The sequence below is a fragment of the Tamandua tetradactyla genome, chromosome 11 (assembly GCF_023851605.1).
Source record: "Tamandua tetradactyla isolate mTamTet1 chromosome 11, mTamTet1.pri, whole genome shotgun sequence".
Lineage (NCBI taxonomy): Eukaryota > Metazoa > Chordata > Mammalia > Pilosa > Myrmecophagidae > Tamandua > Tamandua tetradactyla.
The window spans coordinates 74837725-74855570 of NC_135337.1; the positions used below are offsets into that span (position 1 = coordinate 74837725).

Below are 17846 nucleotides of genomic sequence, written 5' to 3' on the forward strand. Positions count from 1 at the left end.
AAATTTAGTTTAAATGCTAGTGATCAATGAAAGCAAGGGGTAAGGGTTATGGTAGGCATAATCTTCTTTTTTTCTTCCCTGTGTTCATTTTATTTCTTTTTCTATTGTCTTTTTATTTCTTTTTCTGAATTAATGCAAATGTTCTAAGAAATGCTGAATATGCAACTAAGTGATGATATTGTGAATTACTGATTATGTATGTTGTTTTACTTTATTTTTTTAATTAATAAATAAATTTTAAAAAAGTAAAAAAAAAAAAGAACACTTCATTCATCTTCCAAAAGCGTATAATACTTTTCTCAAACACTCTATTTCATGATTAATTTCCATAATTCTCATACTCCCTCTACTCAACCTTGTGACTTCTCAGCTGCGACCTGTCACTAGGGACACAGCCACGCCCTAGGCGCAGGCTTTGGCCGGGCGCATGCGCGGGCACGGGCGCAGGCGCAGTTCTTCCCGTGCGTGGGGTGGGGGGGATGGGGCAGTCGAGGTGGGGGGGCATGGGACAGTGCGCATGCGCCTAGGTAGGCACGTTGCAGCGGGACCTCCTGTACCCGGAAAAACGGGTCCTAGCAAACCCGGCAGGGAACCCCAATGCGCTTTAAATTGAAATTAAATCAAATTAAGAATGCTTTGTTTTATAGCCAGAGAAGCGAAGGAAAAGGACAGACGTCAAGGATAACTCCATTTTTGTTGGGGATTGAGTCATGCCCCATGGAAGGCGTCCTGTGGGCGTGGACGTTGTGGACGTTATTGGTGAGGCCCCCAAACCGATGAGGGGCCTCTGCCCGCAGGGCTGATTCCTCCTAAGCCGAGGGGACTGGACGCGGCAGGTGGACGCCACCGGAGAAGACACTGCCGCGTGCATGGTCGGGTGTGGCCAGGCCAAGGAAGCTCAAGACAGCGGGAGGAAGCGGCTCGCAGCCTGGGAAGCCGTGAGGCAGTACCTTTCTCAGCCACCACACCCGTTCTGGCAGCTGGGAAATGAAAACAAGAGTCATCACGGCTTCTGGATTGCACGTGAATGCTCATCACAGCCTGTTTGTAGGACCCCAGTGCCCACCTGTAGGTGGATCAAATATGGTGGTATGCCCATACAGTGCAATTACTCGTCAGTGAGAAAGAAGACCGTGGCAACCACCACCACATGGGAGAATCTGAAAATAGTGATGCCGAGGGAGAGAAGCCAGACATTCTTCTGGATTCCATTTAGAACCTGGGAAATGTGCGGTAAACTATAGTGGGAGAAGGCAGATCACTCGTCGTGGAAGATGGAGAGTGGAAAGAGGGCTGGAGTGCAGATGGTCACGTGAGCATCTTGAGGAAGAAGTTCATAACTTGATGGCGATAGTGTTTTCATGCATGTAAGTCCTCATGATCTACTTTATGTGCCATATATTATGTGTCATTTATATGTCAGTAAACCTGCAAAATGTGCACGTGGCATAATTTATCAGATATACTATAAATGGAGAAATGACAGAATGGGCAAAAAGTACCACAACCTTATAATTAATAAGAATTCTGACCAATTGGCAAATTGTCAGAATTTCATCCATTTTTTTGCCAAGTAGTACTCCATTGTGTAGATACACCACATTTTGTTTCTCTGCCCATTAGTTAATGGAGATTTGGGTTGTTTCTACTTCTTGGCTGTTACGAATAATGCTGCCGTGGGCAATCATTTACAAGTTTTTGTGTGGATGTGTTTTAATTTCTCTAGGATAGGTATCTAGGAAGGGAATTACTGTGTCATATGCTAACTCGTTGTTTAATTATTTGAGGAACTGTCAAAGTGTTCCAACATGGCTGCACCATTTTGCATTCCCATTAGCTGTATATGAGGGATGACATTTCTCCTCATCTTTGCCAACACTTATCTTTCTTTGTAGCCATCCTAGGGACTGTGAATTGATATCTTACTGTTTTAATTTGCATCTTCCTAATGACACATAATGCTGCATATCTTTTTATCTGTAAATTGGCCATATATCATCTCTGAAGAAAAGTCTGCTCTAGTTGTTTAATAATTTCTGATAGGTTTATGTCCTTTATCATTGAATGGTAGGAGTACTTTATATATTCTTGATAAAGGAATCCATGAATATGACTTGCAAGTATTTTCTGTTCTTTTGGTTTTATCTTAATTCTGTTGATGGTGTCCTATCAAGCCCCAAATTTTCACTTTGATGAAGACCAACTAATCATATGTTCTTTTATAGCTTTTGCTTTTGGTGTTGTGTATATGAAATGATTGCCTATTTTTTTAGCTTTATTTTGTATTTTAAAAATTTATTAGTGGGCGGGCCATGGTTCTTGCCTGGCAGAGTTCTTGCCTGCCATGCTGGAGACCCGGGTTTGATTCCTGGTGCCTGCCCATGCGAAAAAAAAAAAAGTTATTAGTGAAGTTGTAAGTTTACAGAAAAATCATGCAGAAAATATAGAGGTCCCATATACCGCTCCCCCCATACATAGTTTTCCCTTCTATTGACAACTTGCGTTAGGGTGGTGCCTTTGTTACAACTGATGAAACAATGTTATTATAATTATAACTATTAACTGTAGTCTGTGTTTTATAGGGTTCACTGTGTTGCACAGTCCTATGAGTTTTTTTTAATTATTCTAATAACATATGTACAATTTAAAATTAACCCATTTATCGTCATTCAAATCTATAATTCATTGGTGTTAATTGCATTCACAATGCTGTGCTACCATCACTGTCATCGATGACCAAAACTTTCCTATCACCCCAAACAGAAACTGTACCAATTAAGCACTAACCCCCTTTGATAAGGTGGTCAAACAAACCCAGCTAGGACAGAGCAACCTCTTCAATGAATGGTGTTTGGAGAACTGGATGTCCATATGCAAAAGAATGAAAGAGAATCCATCTCTCACTGCCTATACAAAAGTTAATGGATCAAAATGGATCAAAGGTCTAACCATTAGAGCTAATACTGTAAAACTTTTAGAAGAAAACATAGGGCAATACCTTATAAATCTTATGATAGGAGATGGTTTCCTAGACTTTACACCCAAAGCCCAAGCAATGAAAAAATAAATAGATGGGGTCTCCTCGAAATTAAATATTCTGTGCATCAAAGAACTTTGTCAGGACAATAAGAAGGCAGCCTATGCAATGGGAGACAATATTTGGAAACCGCACGTTAGATAAAGGTTTAATATCAGAATATATGAAGAGATTCTAGAACTCAAAACAAAAAGGCAAACAACCAGGTTAAAAAATGGGCAAAAGACGTGAACAGACAGACACTTTTCAGACGAGAAACTACAAATGGCTAAAAGGCATATAAAAAGATGCTCAGCTTCCCTGGTTGTTAGGGAAATGCAAATCAAAACTACTATGAGGGGTGGGCCACAGTGGCTCAGTGGCAGAGCTCTTGCCTTCCATGCCAGAGACCTGGGTTTGATTCCTGGTGCTTGCCCGTGTATTTAAAAAATAAAAAAAGAAAAGTTTAAAAAAAAAGAAAAAAATTGCTATGAGATATCATCTCACACCCACTAGAATGGCCATTATCAAAAAAACAAAACAAAAAGTGCTGGTGAGGATGTGGAGAAAGAGGCACACATGTCCGCTATCGGTGGGAATGTAAAATGGTGCTATGGCTTTGGAAGGCAGTTTGGTGGCTTCTCAGGAAGCTAAGTATAGAATTTTGCCATATGATCCAGTAATCCCATTACTAGGAAATGAAGGCCAGAACACAAAGTGACATTTGCACACTGATGTTTATAGCAGCATTATTAATGATACACATTCTTCTTAAGTGTGCATGGAACATTCTCCAGGATAGACCATATGCCAGGGCACAAAACAGTTGTTAATAAATTTTAACAGATTGAAATTATACTAAGCACTCTCTCTGATTATAATGGAATAAAGCTGGAAATCAGTAACAGGCAGAGAACTGGAAAATTCACAAATGTATGGAGGTTATTAAGAAAATCAGTGGGTCTAAGAAGAAAGTGCAAGAGAAATCAGTAAATATCTTGAGATGAATGAAAGCAAAACACAACTGTGCTGGTTTGAAAATATTATGTACCCCAGAAAAGCCATGTTTTAATCCTGATCTAATCTTGTTGGAGCAGCCCTTTCTTTTAATCCTGATTCAATAGTATAGGGTGGAAGATTTTTATTAGATTATCTCCACAGAGATGTGGCATGTCCCACTGTGAGTGTGACCTTTTGATTAGATGGAGATGTGACCCCCCCACCCATCCAAGAAGGGTCTTGATTAGCTTACCAGAGCCCTTTAAAAGAAGAAACATTTTGGAGAAAGCGCAGTGCTGATGCAGATGCTTGGAGGACAGTTGTTTTAGAGTTGACAGAGCCAAGAGGATACCCAGGTGTTTGGAGATGCAGGGCCTAGCAGTTGCCATGTGCCTTCCCATGAGATGCTAAGCAAGCCAGAGCCCAGAGTTGTGTTCTGGAGGAGCTTAGTGAAGGCCCACAGATGTCAGGTGAGGAGCCCTCACAGGATGGCTTTCTGCTCACCCTTATCACCATGCACGTCCCCTCCTGTAGCGCCCATATCAACCATTCTTTCTGAGATTCCTGCAGTTCTCAGACCAGCTTGTGTAGATGCATTCTTCTGTGAAACCCAGATGTGCATCTGCTGTGTACTCAGGCTGCTTATTCTCATCGGTATCATCTCTACCTCCTATTCTCTATCTTTTTAATTGTCCACTGCATGTGCTCTGCTGAAAGTTGGAACATGGGCTTTACCACAAGTTTATCTCACTTATCATTTATGGGTATTAAATGAGGTTTTTTTCACTTCAAGATGTGAAACATGCTAATATGTCCAAGGGAACAATTCAATACAAAGAAAAATATGTTGATGGATTGAGCAGTGGAGAAGCTTTCAGAGGTCTGAGACTTGAGAGTGATGGAATATTGACACCTTTGTAGAAGAGTAAAGGATGACTGTCTTCAGAACCATGGCCTTTTTATCAACCATAGACAGATTAACAGGAGCTAAAGCAGACATATGTGGTGTGCTGGTTTGAAAGAATGTGTCCCCTAGAAAAGCCATATTTTAATATAAATCCCATTTTGTAAAGGCAGAATAATCCCTATTCAATCGTGTATGTTTGAATCTGTAATTAGATCATCTCCCTGGAGATGTAAACCAGTCAGGTGTGGTTGTTAACCTGAATTGGGGGAAATGTGTCTCCACCCATTTGGGTGGGTCTTGATTAGTTTCTCAAGTCCTATAAAAGGGGAAACATTTTGGAGAATGAGAGCTCTGAGAGAGAGCAGAGCAGAACGACATAGCCACGTGAAGCAGAGAACACCAGGCAGCGACCTTTGGAGATGAAGAAGGAAAATGCTCCCGGGGAGCTTCATGAAACAGAAAGCCAGGAGAGAAAGCTGGCTGATGATGCCATGCTCTCCATGTGTCCTCCCAGATGAGAGAGGAACCCTGACCGTGTTCACCATGTGCCTTTCCAGATGAGAGAGAAACTCTGACTCTGTTTGCCATGTGCCCTTCCACTTGAGAGAGAAACTATGAACTTCACTGGTCTTCTTTAACCAAAGTATCTATTCCTGGATGCCTTTGATTGGACATTTCTATAGACTTGTTTTAATTGAGACATTTTCTTGGCCTTAGAACTGTAAAGTAGCAACTTATTAAATTCCCCGTTTTAAAAGCCATTCCATTTCTGGTATATTGCATTTGGCAGCTAGCAAACTAGAACAGATAGCAACAGTAGATTCTCTTCTGACAGCTTCTATTTTTCAGTGCAGGTAAGAGCAAGGAGAGCATCTGTGAATGAGGAGGATAGAGGGGTTGTTTGGTATTTAAAGCTTGAGAAGAGAGGAGAGACTTTAACCTGAATGTTAATGAACTAGGCAGGTATTTCAGAATTTTAGTGCAGATTTAGGACATCCTAGGGATTGAATTTAAGAAATTAATGTAAGCGTGTTTGTCAGATAACCCATGAAGCATACTTAGAAATTAGTAAGCATTCATTAGGTTGACTACCATTAATCAAGTCAATAATAATAAAAATAAAGATGACAACAACTACTGTCACCTACTACTCTAGCCTTATCATAACATATGAAAGAAAAACATGTCATATTCATTTATATTTGCCCAGTGCCTATAGTTGACAGCCTATAATGTGTGCTCAAGAGTTGTTTGTTTAAATGATTGGTCTGTTTGTGCAATTAAAGGCAGTACAAACAGTATTCTTGCCTTGTGGACCTTTTGGTATTATGTGCCATGATTTGGCCTCATGTTGCTAAGATCAGACGTTAAAGACATCCCTAGGCCTGAAACATCCTTCTCAAATCTGGTCTTTGTGATGGTTTCTCTGCTGACAAGCTGAGTTCCCATTTCCTCTGGGAAAATACCCTGTCCTTACCCAAAAAACAGAATCAGTGAGATTCTTCTGTTTTCCTATAGATTTCATTAAAATACTCTGTCATTTACCTTTGTGTATGCCTTATAGGTGATTGTTCTGCTCTTAAGGTGATTGGTTTTTATGTTTGTTTCTTTCCTTTTCATAGTTTATTGATTTTATTATTTCAACACCAGCCCTCCAAATTCAGAGGCCATTTAGAGGTGTATTAATAAGTTCTGCTTGGAGTTCAACCAATAGAAGTTTGAATCTTGGCTTTGTTGTTTCTGGGGCTAGTGTTCTTGAACACGTCACCTAGGCTTTTTCTGCCATTGTTTCCTTTGTTGCTTAGTGGTAATCAAAAGTTAAGAAAGGGGAGACTTTTCTTAAAACAGAGATAGCTTCAAATCTGTAACTTCCCATTTCTGTCACTCCTTAAGGCACAGGGAGCTCTGGGTCCTTCATTTCACTGTGGATTCTCCAGTTACAACTCGAATCAGGAATTTCTCATGATTCATTAAGTGTCTTATACCCTATACTTTACTGACAGCCATTTGTGACTCTTATCTGAGCCTTTTAGATTTTTCCACTTTATTCCTTGGCGTGCTAAGGTGTCTTTGCAGGGAGAAAGCTATAGGAATCTCAAAGTTATAATCAGATTCTGTTTTGACTTTGGTAAGAGACACTGGGAAATACCTTAATCTCATATTTCTGCTACCTTTTGGCTAGTTAACAAAAGCGCTCTATCTTGCTTGATGTAGTCTTAAAACAATTTGTGTTAATAGGGGAATAAGACAACAAATATGTAAACCAACTATGACAAACATGTAAACCAACTACGAAATAAGACAGTCTTATTGTGGGTACTTTGGAAGGTATGGTTGTTATTTTGTTTTTCTTTTTGACATTAAGTACTTTCTGCCTTGAGCAGGTGTGCTGGTTTGAAAGGACATATGTCCCCTAGAAAAGCTATGTTTTAATCTAAATCCCATTTTGTAAAGGCAGAATAATCCCTATTCAATACTGTATGTTTGAAACTCTAATCAGATCATCTCCCTGGAGATGTGATTAAATCAAGAGTGGTTTTTAAGCTGGATTGGGTGACGACATGTCTCCACCCATTTGGGTGGGTCTTGATAAATTTGAGTCATATAAAAGGTAACGTTTCAGAGAATGGAGGTTCAGAGAGAGTAGAGAATGCTGCAGCACCATGAAGCAGAGAGTCCATGAGCCAGTGACCTTTGGAAATGAAGAAGGAAAACACCTCCCGGGGAACTTCATGAAACCAGAAGCCAGGAGAGAAAGCTGGGAGATGGTACCGTGTGTACCATGTGCCCTTCCAGCTGAGAGGGAAACTCTGACCGTGTTCACCATGTGCCTTCTCACTTGGGAGAGAAACCCTGAACTTCATCGGCCTTCTTGAAGCAAGGTATCTTTCCCTGGATACCTTAGATTGGACATTTCTGTAGACTTGTTTTAATTGGACATTTTCTCAGCCTTGGAACTGTAAACTAGTAATTTATTGAATTCCCCTTTTTAAAAGCCATTCCGTTTCTGGTATGTTGCATTCTGGCAGCTAGCAAACTGGAACAGCAGGTATTTAGTTGCCATCATCATTATTTCAGTGGCAGTGGTGTGCTGTGTTTAACAGCGCAGATGAGCTGGGTTTCAACTCTAGCTCCCCCGCTAGGGGTACGGTCACTTAACTTCTTTGTGCCTCAGTTTCATCCTTTTGTACGCATTAAATATGATCATATAAGTAGAGCTTTTTCCTAGTACCTAATTCTCTGGTAGGTAATCACCAGGGTACATCTCAGTTAGGGGCACAGTGTTGAGGGTCAGCGTACATGAGAGTGGGTCCTTTGAGACAGGAGTATTTACCATCCTCAGAGTTTCTGTACAGTTTGGGACATCATAATATCTTCCTTATTAAATAGGGAGGAAAGTTGGTGGGAACACTTATGTCCGCAGCTGGCTTTGGGTGAGAGCTCTTGGGTGTTAATTCTCATAGCCTCATGACCGTTCTATATGGAGCAGCCTCTGCCAGGTACTGTGCTTTCGATGGCATATCTCACTTTAACTTTACAGCCATTCCAGAAGCAATCAGAATAATACAGTGAATTAAATAAAAATCCCATACACACAATTACTTGGTTTGTTGCTAAAAATAGCTTGCCCAGAAGGTTTTCTTACTTATTTTTTTCAGATAAATTTTTGTAATTATCAAATCCCAGAAGTTTATTGCCTTAAAAAGCTTTCTTAGGCAATGCTCGCCCTTTTATTATTTAAACTAAACAAAGAATGTTAACTGTTCTAGTTTATTAGCTAACGGAATACAATATACCAGAAACAGAATGCTTTTAAAAAGGGGAATTCAATAAATTGGTAGTTTACAGTTCCAAGGCTGAGAAAAAGTCCCAATTAAAACAAGTCTATAGAAATGTCCAATCTAAGGCATTCAGGAAAAGATACCTTGGTTCAAGAAGGCTGATGAAGTTCAGAGTTTCTCTCTCGAGTGGAAAGGCACATGGCGAACAGGGTCAGGGTTTCTCTCTCGGCTGGAAGGGCACGTGGCAAACACGGCATCATCTGCTAGCTTTCTCTCCTGGATTCCTGTTTCATGATGCTCCCTGGGAAGCATTTTCCTTCTTCATCTCCAAAGGTCGCTGGCTGGTGGACTCTCTGCTTCTTGGGGCTATGTCATTCTCTGCTCTCTCAGAATCTCCCACTTTCTCCAAAATCTTTCCTCTCTTAAAGGATTCCAGTAAGGTAATCAAGACCCACCTGAATATGTGGAGACACATCTCCATCTAATCATTTAACAACCACTCTTGATTGATTCACATCTCCAGGGAGATGATCTAATTAAAGTTTCCAACATACAGTACTGAATAGGGATTAGAAGAAATGGCTGCTTTTACAAAATGGGATTAGGATTAAAACATGGCTTTTCTAGGGTACATACATCCTTTCAAACTGGCACATTAACCACAATGCTACTTTATAGGGGAAAGAATAATTTGGACACAATTATTTGCAGCTATTTTTTTGTAAGATTTTCATTGAATACTTAACGTGCTTGTATTTCCAGTTTACCATTCTAGCAAGTATATTTAATTTCTTTTTAAACATTATTTATAATTATTTAAATGCATATTATTCTATGCAATATAAAACCTATTTTATTAAAACTCCACTAGTGTTTTTCACTAACATTTTTATTCCAAGGTAATTTTCCATGGATTAATGTTTTACTTAAGCACAACATTGCATAAGAAAGCATGTCCACCTTCAAGTTTCATGATTCTGAATCCAGAGGAGCAGGTGGTCCAGGATGGAGGCAATGTTCTGGCCTTCTTGGGCTCCAGGATCCTGGATTTCTGAGTTGAGCTGAGAGCCTATTTTACCAGCTAAGGCTCAGGTGGCCCTCCAGAGGACGTTTGCATAAACCCATTCAAAGTGACTATGTGGGTTCCTCGTGGCCAAGGAATAGTTTTCAGGGATTTTGGGAAACTAAATAACTCTTACAACTTAAGGATGGAGGCAACAACAGGGTTTTATGAGACAATCATATTATAAATGGTCTTTAATCTATTTTTGTTTGTAGAAGATGATAGAATACATAGAAGTACCAAAGCAAAATCTTAGAGTTTCAATGATCATCAGAAAGCAAACACATGAAAGCAGGTGTGTACCAGCCACCTAGAGTAAGATTTCAATATCGCCAACACCCCCCCACCTTCTATGGCTTGTCCCACTCATCACACTGCCCACCACAAAGTTGTTCCTTACGCCGAGTTTTGTAACTTCTATTTTAAATATACATACAAAAAGTTGTAAAATTATTACAGCATTTCTATGTATCACTCATCCATTTTCCCCTGATATTGGCCTTTTGCATAGCCATAATTACAATGATCAGAACTAGGAAATCAACATTTCAGGTGGCCTTTATCTGTTCCAGAATCCCTTCCAGGATTCCCAAACTACCTTTAGTTATTACTTCTGCTTAGTCTCTTTCAGTCTGTAGCAGTTCCTGAGTTGGAGCTGGATATTTTTGAAGAGTACCCATTTGCTATTTTTGCTGAATGAATTTGATGATAATCATTTTCTTGGTTTTTTTTTTATAGTTACATTACCAGGCAAATGTATATCCAGAAATATTATAGCTTAATTTTTACTGTTTGTCTAAAACTATATTACAAATGTGTGCCATTATACTCTTTAGTGTTTATCTGGAATTTTGAGAGGACTCATTTTTGCAGTGAGAGGAACCCATAAGAGTGCATGTGTGAATATATATACATGCATTGTCATAACAAGAAGTACTACAAAAGGATTTTTATCTATAGCTGCAAAATATAAGTGCTAAAGTGATAGAGAAAATGCCCAGTGAACTCCAAGGTGGAGACTAGTAGACAATCGAAGTAAATCTAATCTTGTAACATGGTGACAAGTAGTGGTATCCACAAATATTAGTAGCTGTCATATCCCTCAAGAAAATGGAATTAAAAAGACCCACATAAATACAAATTTCTTATCTGTCCCTTGATCAAGACCAGATGATCTCCAGAGTCCCCACCATTCAGCAATACGAGACTGACCGTAGTGGAGCTTAATTTGACCTAGCTGAGAACCAGAATTGTTGAACAAGATCCAAGGAGAAAGTTGACACAGTTGCTCACCAAAAGAGCAGGGAAGGTGAGTGTTCTGGTTTGTTAGCTGCCGTTATGCAATATACCAGAAACAGAATGGCTTTTAAAAGGGGAATTTAATAAGTTGCTAGCTTACAGTTCTAAGACTGAGAAAGTGTCCCAGTTAAAGCAAGTCTATGGAAATGTCCAATCTAAGGCATCCATCCAGGGAAAGATACCTTGGTTCAAGAAGGCCGATGAAATTCAGGGTCTCTCTCTCTCATCGAGAAGGCACATGGCGAACACAGTCATGGTTTCTCTCTCGGCTGGAAGGGCACATGGCGAACACGCGTCTAATCTATTAAATAAAATATATAGATATTAGCCCTGTCCTAACTTCATAGCTTATTTCTGATTGGGGAATATAAAATGTCCACACACAGGGAAAAACTAAACTCTAGGGTCATTTTTTTCTAACTTTTTTATTGTATAATATAGCATATGTACAATGCAAAGAAAGAAAAAAAACAATAGTTTTCAAAGCACTCTTCAACAAGTAGTTACAGGATAGATCCCAAAGTTTGTCACGGGTTACCATACCGTCATCTCAGATTTTTCCTTTTAGCTGCTTCAAAACATTGCAGACTAGAAGGAATGAATATTTTTTTTATCATCACAAATGACTTTTTTGTGAAAAATAACCTATGTACAAAAAAGCAATAAATTTGAAAGCACAGTGCAACAATAGTTTATTGAACAAATTTTAATAATATGGGTTGCAATTCCACAATCTTAGGTTTTACGTCTAGCTGCCCTAAGATATTGGAGACTGAAAGAAATATCAATATAATGACTCAGCAATCATACTCGTTTGTTAAACCCTACCTTCTCTGTATAATTCCACCATCATCTTTGATCTTTCTCCCAGTCTTTAGGGATATTTTGGGTATGTCCATTCTAACTTTCTCATGTTGGAAGGGGCTGTCAATAATATGGGGTAAGTAGATGGAACTAGCTGATGTTCTGGAGAGGCTGGGCCCTCTAGGTTTCAGGACTTATCTGGTCCAGGAACCCATGTGGAAGTTGTAGGTTTCTGGAAAGTTACCCTACTGCATGGAAGTTTGTAGAATCTTATATATTGCCCCAGGTATTCTTTAAGATTGGCTGGAATGGTTCTGGTTGGGGGTTGACAGATCATGACAGGTAGCAGTGTCTACCTGAAGCTTGCATAAGAGCAACCTCCAGAATAGCCTCTCCACTCTATTTGAACTCTCTTAGCCACTGACACCTTGTTTGTTAAACTTCTTTCCCCCATTTGATCAGGATGGCATTGTTGATTCCATGGGGTGTCATATTCAGTGCCACCAGGGAGATTTTCACTCCTGGATGTCATGTCCCATGTAGGGGGGAAGGCAATAATTTCACTTGCAGAGTTGGGCTTAGAGAGAGTGAGACCACATCTGAGCAATAAAAGAGATTCTAGGGTCTTTTTTAAGCAAATAATTTACTAAATAACACACCTTCATGTCTTTCAACATGAGTGAGTGTAAAATTCACTGCTGTGATATGAGGAATTGAGTAGTGCACAATAAAATTCTGGAGCAAAAAAGCAATGATAAAAGTCAGCTATTAGAGGGTGTGGGTTTTAACATACAAATTCTGCAATTAATTTACAGCAAAGAACCCTGGGTCTAGGCATCTAAAAATGCACCCTGCTCTGTGAAGTTCTACAGAATTTAACACAAATTCCTTTCAAGTTCAGGGAAATTGTGTGCCCTCTGAATTTATGAAATCCTAATCCTTCCCATCTTCAATTTTTAAACTTCCACTTCAAAGCAGTGAGCAGCTTACCTGAGAAGGGACTCAGCTCAGTGTCCTCCCTGGACTGCATCTGCACAGTGTCACCCTGGCTCTGCTCTGGATTTGACCCCCTCAGGCTCCCCCACCCAGTGTGACTTCCCAGTGTTGTGTAGACATTGGGTGGTGGGGAATAAGATGTCACGCGTGGTATGAGACCTATTTATGATATGCATGATGGAAATTGACTAAACGAACCTGTTAAAAGGGGAAAGATGTTACAGTGGGTTGATTGGATCCAGGCTCCATTAGAGCTGGAATTTCACGTTTATTTAAGTTCTAATACTTGGACACATTTGAGGCTTTTTTCTTTTTCTATTAGGATAGAGACATTTTATTTTTCCTTCAGCAAGATTGCATTGTTATTAGAATTGAGTGTCAGGAGCATCAGAAGCAGTATGATAATAAAAAAAGGAGATTCATACTGAGATTTCTTTAAAGTTGTCAATTATCTTGAGTAAAATCTACATGTTTACAATGTTTAGATTTCCATCCTTCTTCTTTTTGTCCATTTGTAGAGTGTGATAATGCTTTATTTCAGATATCGCACATTTTGTGGACCTTTAAAAGTGGTTATAAAATATAGTAAAGGTGTATTTTATAAAATATAATTGATTAATCTGCTTTAAAATTAAGCTGATTTACTTTAAGTAAGTCTGATTTACTTGAATAGGTACTTTCCTCACTAAGATCTTATTAGGTTGGTTTTTATATTTTTATATAATGCTTTATGAGGGAGAACAAATGAATGTCAACATTCATTTGTTGAAATGAATTTATATTTTTATATAATGCTTTTATTTTTTTATTTTTATTTATTTATTTATTTTTTTATATAATGCTTTATGAAGGAGAACAAATGAATGTCAGCAATCATTTGTTGAAATGAATTTCAGCCCATTGAAAATGGGATGGGATACAGGAAAAAATATCAGTGCAAGCTAGGGTCTATAGTCAACAGTAACATTGTAAGATGCTTCTACTGTATATAACAAAGGCATTATACCCAAACTAAATGTCAACAAGCAGGGGATATGGGAGAGGGGTATGGGATTCTTTGTGGAAGAAAAGGAAATGTCTTTAGATAGATTGTGGCAGTAAAGGTATGGCTATGTGATTATACCAGGAACCATTGATTTTTTACCTAGGATGGATTGTATGATGTGCAACTGAAACCGTTTAAAAATGAACAGAGAGAAACAAGTATAGGGAAAATGCGAGAAAGAGGTGTAGCTATTCACTGCTGGTAGGGAAACAGAGAGGTGCAGCCCCTTGGAGGGCAGTGTGGTGGTTCCACAGGAGGCTAGGGGTGGGGTTGCCATAGGATCCTGCAGCCCCATTGCTAGGAGGAGCTGAGTGTGGGGATACAAACAGACACGTGCAAACGTGTGTTTATGGAGCAGTGTGGGCGATAGATGGAGGTGGCCTAGGTGGGCAATGACTGAGGGATAGAAAGGGGACCTGTAGTGTATACATACAATGGACCATAAACAGCTGCAAGAAGAAATGAAGTTGTGAGGCTTGCATCTAGGTGAATGAAACTTGAGGACAGTATGTTGAATGAAATGTCAGTAACAAAAAGACAAATATTGTCATGCCCATTCAAATGGACTAACTGAAATATACAAACTTGGAGAATTGAAATCAAGAGCACAGCTTATCAGGTTGGGGCCTATTGTAAAGGGTCCTAGATTATAAGCTATTACTGCAGTCACATCTATTCTGGAGGTGTAACTGAAATTTGGTGTAAAATTTGTATTTTGGGTAGTGCGTTATCTAATTTAACTTGTATGGTCAGTGTATTAGACACCATAATTGCATGGAATCTTGAATAGCGCGTGAGACCTTGTTGGTACAGGTGAGTGTGTCCCAGTACATCCCCAATACATACCAGAGTAATTTCAGCAGGGAATAAAAAAGCATTTACAAAGTCGCTTTGAGAGTTTGGAGAGAAAGGTGGAAATATTAAGCTTCCCTATCTGGGGAATTCCTGATTTTCTCACAAGTAGTGGGGACAAACAATTCAATAGACTGAGCCTTCAATGTTGGGTTTCATCCCTAGGAAATTTATTACTTCAAAGGAGAAGCTAATCCTAACTATGATTATGTCTAAGGGTCACCCCCAGAAGAACCTCTTTTGTTGCTCAGATGTGACCTCTCTCTCTGAGCCAACTCGGCAGGTGAGCTCACTGACCTCTGCCCTATGTGGGACATGACTCCCAGGGGTGTAAATCTCCCTGGCAACATGGGACAAGACTCCTGGGATGAGCTGGGACCTCACATCATGAGATTGAGAAAGCCTTCTTGACTCAACAGGGAAAAGAGAAATGAGACAAAATAGAGTCTTAGTGGCTGGGAGATTTCAGAGTTGAGAGGTTATCCTGGAGGTTATTCTTATGTATTATATAGCTATCCCTTTTTATTTATGGTGTTTTGGAATGGCTAGAGGGAAGTACCTGAAACTGTTAAACTGTATCCCAGTTGCCTTGATTCTTGAAGGCAATTATATAACTATACAGCTTTTACAATGTGACTGTGTGATTGTGAAAACCTTGTGTCTGATGCTCTTTTTTTTTAAATTTATAATTTATTTTTAATTTTGGTAAAATACACGTAACATAAAAATCATTTTTAAGTGGACGATTCTTTTACATTAAGTACACTGACAATACTGAATGACTTTTACACGTATCCATTTCCAGATAATTTTTTTTTTATTAACGGAAAGAAAGAAAAAAAAAAGAAATTAACACAACATCACAACATTTAGAAATCATACCGTTCTACATATGCACTCAGTAATTCTTAACATCATCACATAGATGCATGATCATCGTTTCTTAGTACATTTGCATCGGTTTAGAGGAACTAGTAACACAACAGAAAAAGATATAAAATGTTAATATAGAGAAAAGAAATAAAAGTAGTAATAATAATAAAAAACAAAACCAAAAAACCCTATAGCTCAGATGCAGCTTCATTCAGTGTTTTAACATGATTACTTTACAATTAGGTATTATTGTGCTGTCCATTTTTGAGTTTTTGTATCTAGTCCTGTTGCACAGTCTGTATCTCTTCCACTCCAATTACCCATTATCTTACCCTGTTTCTAACTCCTGCTGGACTCTGTTACCAATGACATATTTCAAGTTTATTCTCGAATGTCCGTTCACATCAGTGGGACCATACAGTATTTGTCCTTTAGTTTTTGGCTAGACTCACTCAGCATAATATTCTCTAGGTCCATCCATGTTATTACATGCTTCATAAGTTTATCTTGTCTTAAAGCTGCATAATATTCCATCGTATGTATATACCACAGTTTATTTAGCCATTCTTCTGTTGATGGACATTTTGGCTGTTTCCATCTCTTTGCAATTGTAAATAACGCTGCTATAAACATTGGTGTGCAAATGTCCGTTTGTGTCTTTGCCCTTAAGTCCTTTGAGTAGATACCTAGCAATGGTATTGCTGGGTCGTATGGCAATTCTATATTCAGCTTTTTGAGGAACCGCCAAACTGCCTTCCACAGTGGTTGTACCATTTGACATTCCCACTAACAGTGGATAAGTGTGCCTCTTTCTCCGCATCCTCTCCAGCACTTGTCCTTTTCTGTTTTGTTGACAGTGGCCATTCTGGTGGGTGTGAGATGATATCTCATTGTGGTTTTGATTTGCATTTCTCTAATGGCCAGGGACATTGAGCATCTCTTCATGTGCCTCTTGGCCATCCGTATTTCCTCTTCATTTCCAGATTATTTTTGTCATTCCAAACCAAAACTCATTGTCTCCCTAATTCCCCCCTCCTCCCACCACTGGTACTCACTATTCTGCTTTCATGCTCTATGAATATGCCTATTCTAAGTGTTTTATATATAAGAAATCATACAATATTTATTCTTTTTGTGTCTGACTTCATTCAGCATGATGTCTTCAAAGTTCATGTTGTATGTAGCATATACCAGCACTTCATGTCTTTATGGCTGAATAATGTTCCATTGTATGATATTTTAGTTTCCTAGATGCTAAAACAAAAACTGTACAGTTTAAACAATAGGGATTTATTGGCTCACAGTTTTAGAGGCTAGGAGGAGTCCAAAATCGAGGTGTTGGCAAGGCAATGCTTTCTCCCCAAAGACTGTGATGTTCTTGTACTGGCTGCAGGTGATCTTTGGTCCTTGGCTTTTCCATTACATGGCAATGCATATAGCAGCATATTCTCTTTTTCCTTCCAGGTTCAGTTGACTATCGGCTGTTCCTTGTAGCTTCTCTCTCTATCTAACTTTTTCTCTGCTTATAAAGGACTCTAATAATCCTGATTAACTGTATATCAATGTTAATCTTGATAATTGCCTTTGATACACATGAGGTTTCAATTTTGATGTTTATTTTATTATTTTTTTCTTTTGTTGCTTATACTTTTGGTGTAATATCTAAAATTCCAATTCCTACTACAAGGTCCTGGAGGTATTTCTCTATTTTTTTTAAAAGAGTTTTATAATATTTGCTCTTATATTCACACATTGGTGTGTAAATGTCCATTTGTGTCCTTTGAGTAGAGACGGTATATAGATGGGTCCTGTTTTTTAATCCGTTCTGCCAGACTATGTCTTTTGATTGGAGAGTTTAATCCATTAACATTCAGTGTTATTACTGCATGGGTGGTACTTTCTTCTACTATTTTGCCTTCTGAATTTTATATGTCGTGTCTAATTTTCCTTCTTTTTACCTTTACTGATAGTCTTCCTTTCTACACTCTTCTCCACACCTCTCTCTTCTGTCTTCGTATCTGTCTCTAGTGTTCCCTTTAGTATTTCTTGTAGAGCTGGTCTCTTGGTCACAAATTCTCTCAGTGATTTTTTTTGCCTGAAAGTGTTTTAATTTCTCCCTCATTTTTGAAGGACAGTTTTGCTGGATATAGAATTCTTGGTTGGCAGTTTTTCTCTTTTAATAATTTAAATATATTATCCCACTGTCTTCT

General features: G+C 38.8%; 1 long non-coding RNA gene across 9 annotated transcripts in view; it reads left to right on the forward strand.

Annotated features, from left to right (window-relative positions):
- Positions 1-547: 547 nt before the first annotated feature.
- Positions 548-17846, forward strand: part of LOC143650304 (uncharacterized) — a 149227-nt gene continuing 131928 nt past the window's right edge. For 7 of the 9 annotated variants that reach the window (XR_013159511.1, XR_013159512.1, XR_013159514.1 and 4 more), the window contains exon 1: positions 548-1367. This is a non-coding gene — a long non-coding RNA (uncharacterized LOC143650304). Of the gene's footprint in view, positions 1368-10637; positions 11077-17846 lie in introns of those variants that run through there. The other 2 variants (XR_013159508.1, XR_013159509.1) reach the window with 2 other exon arrangements.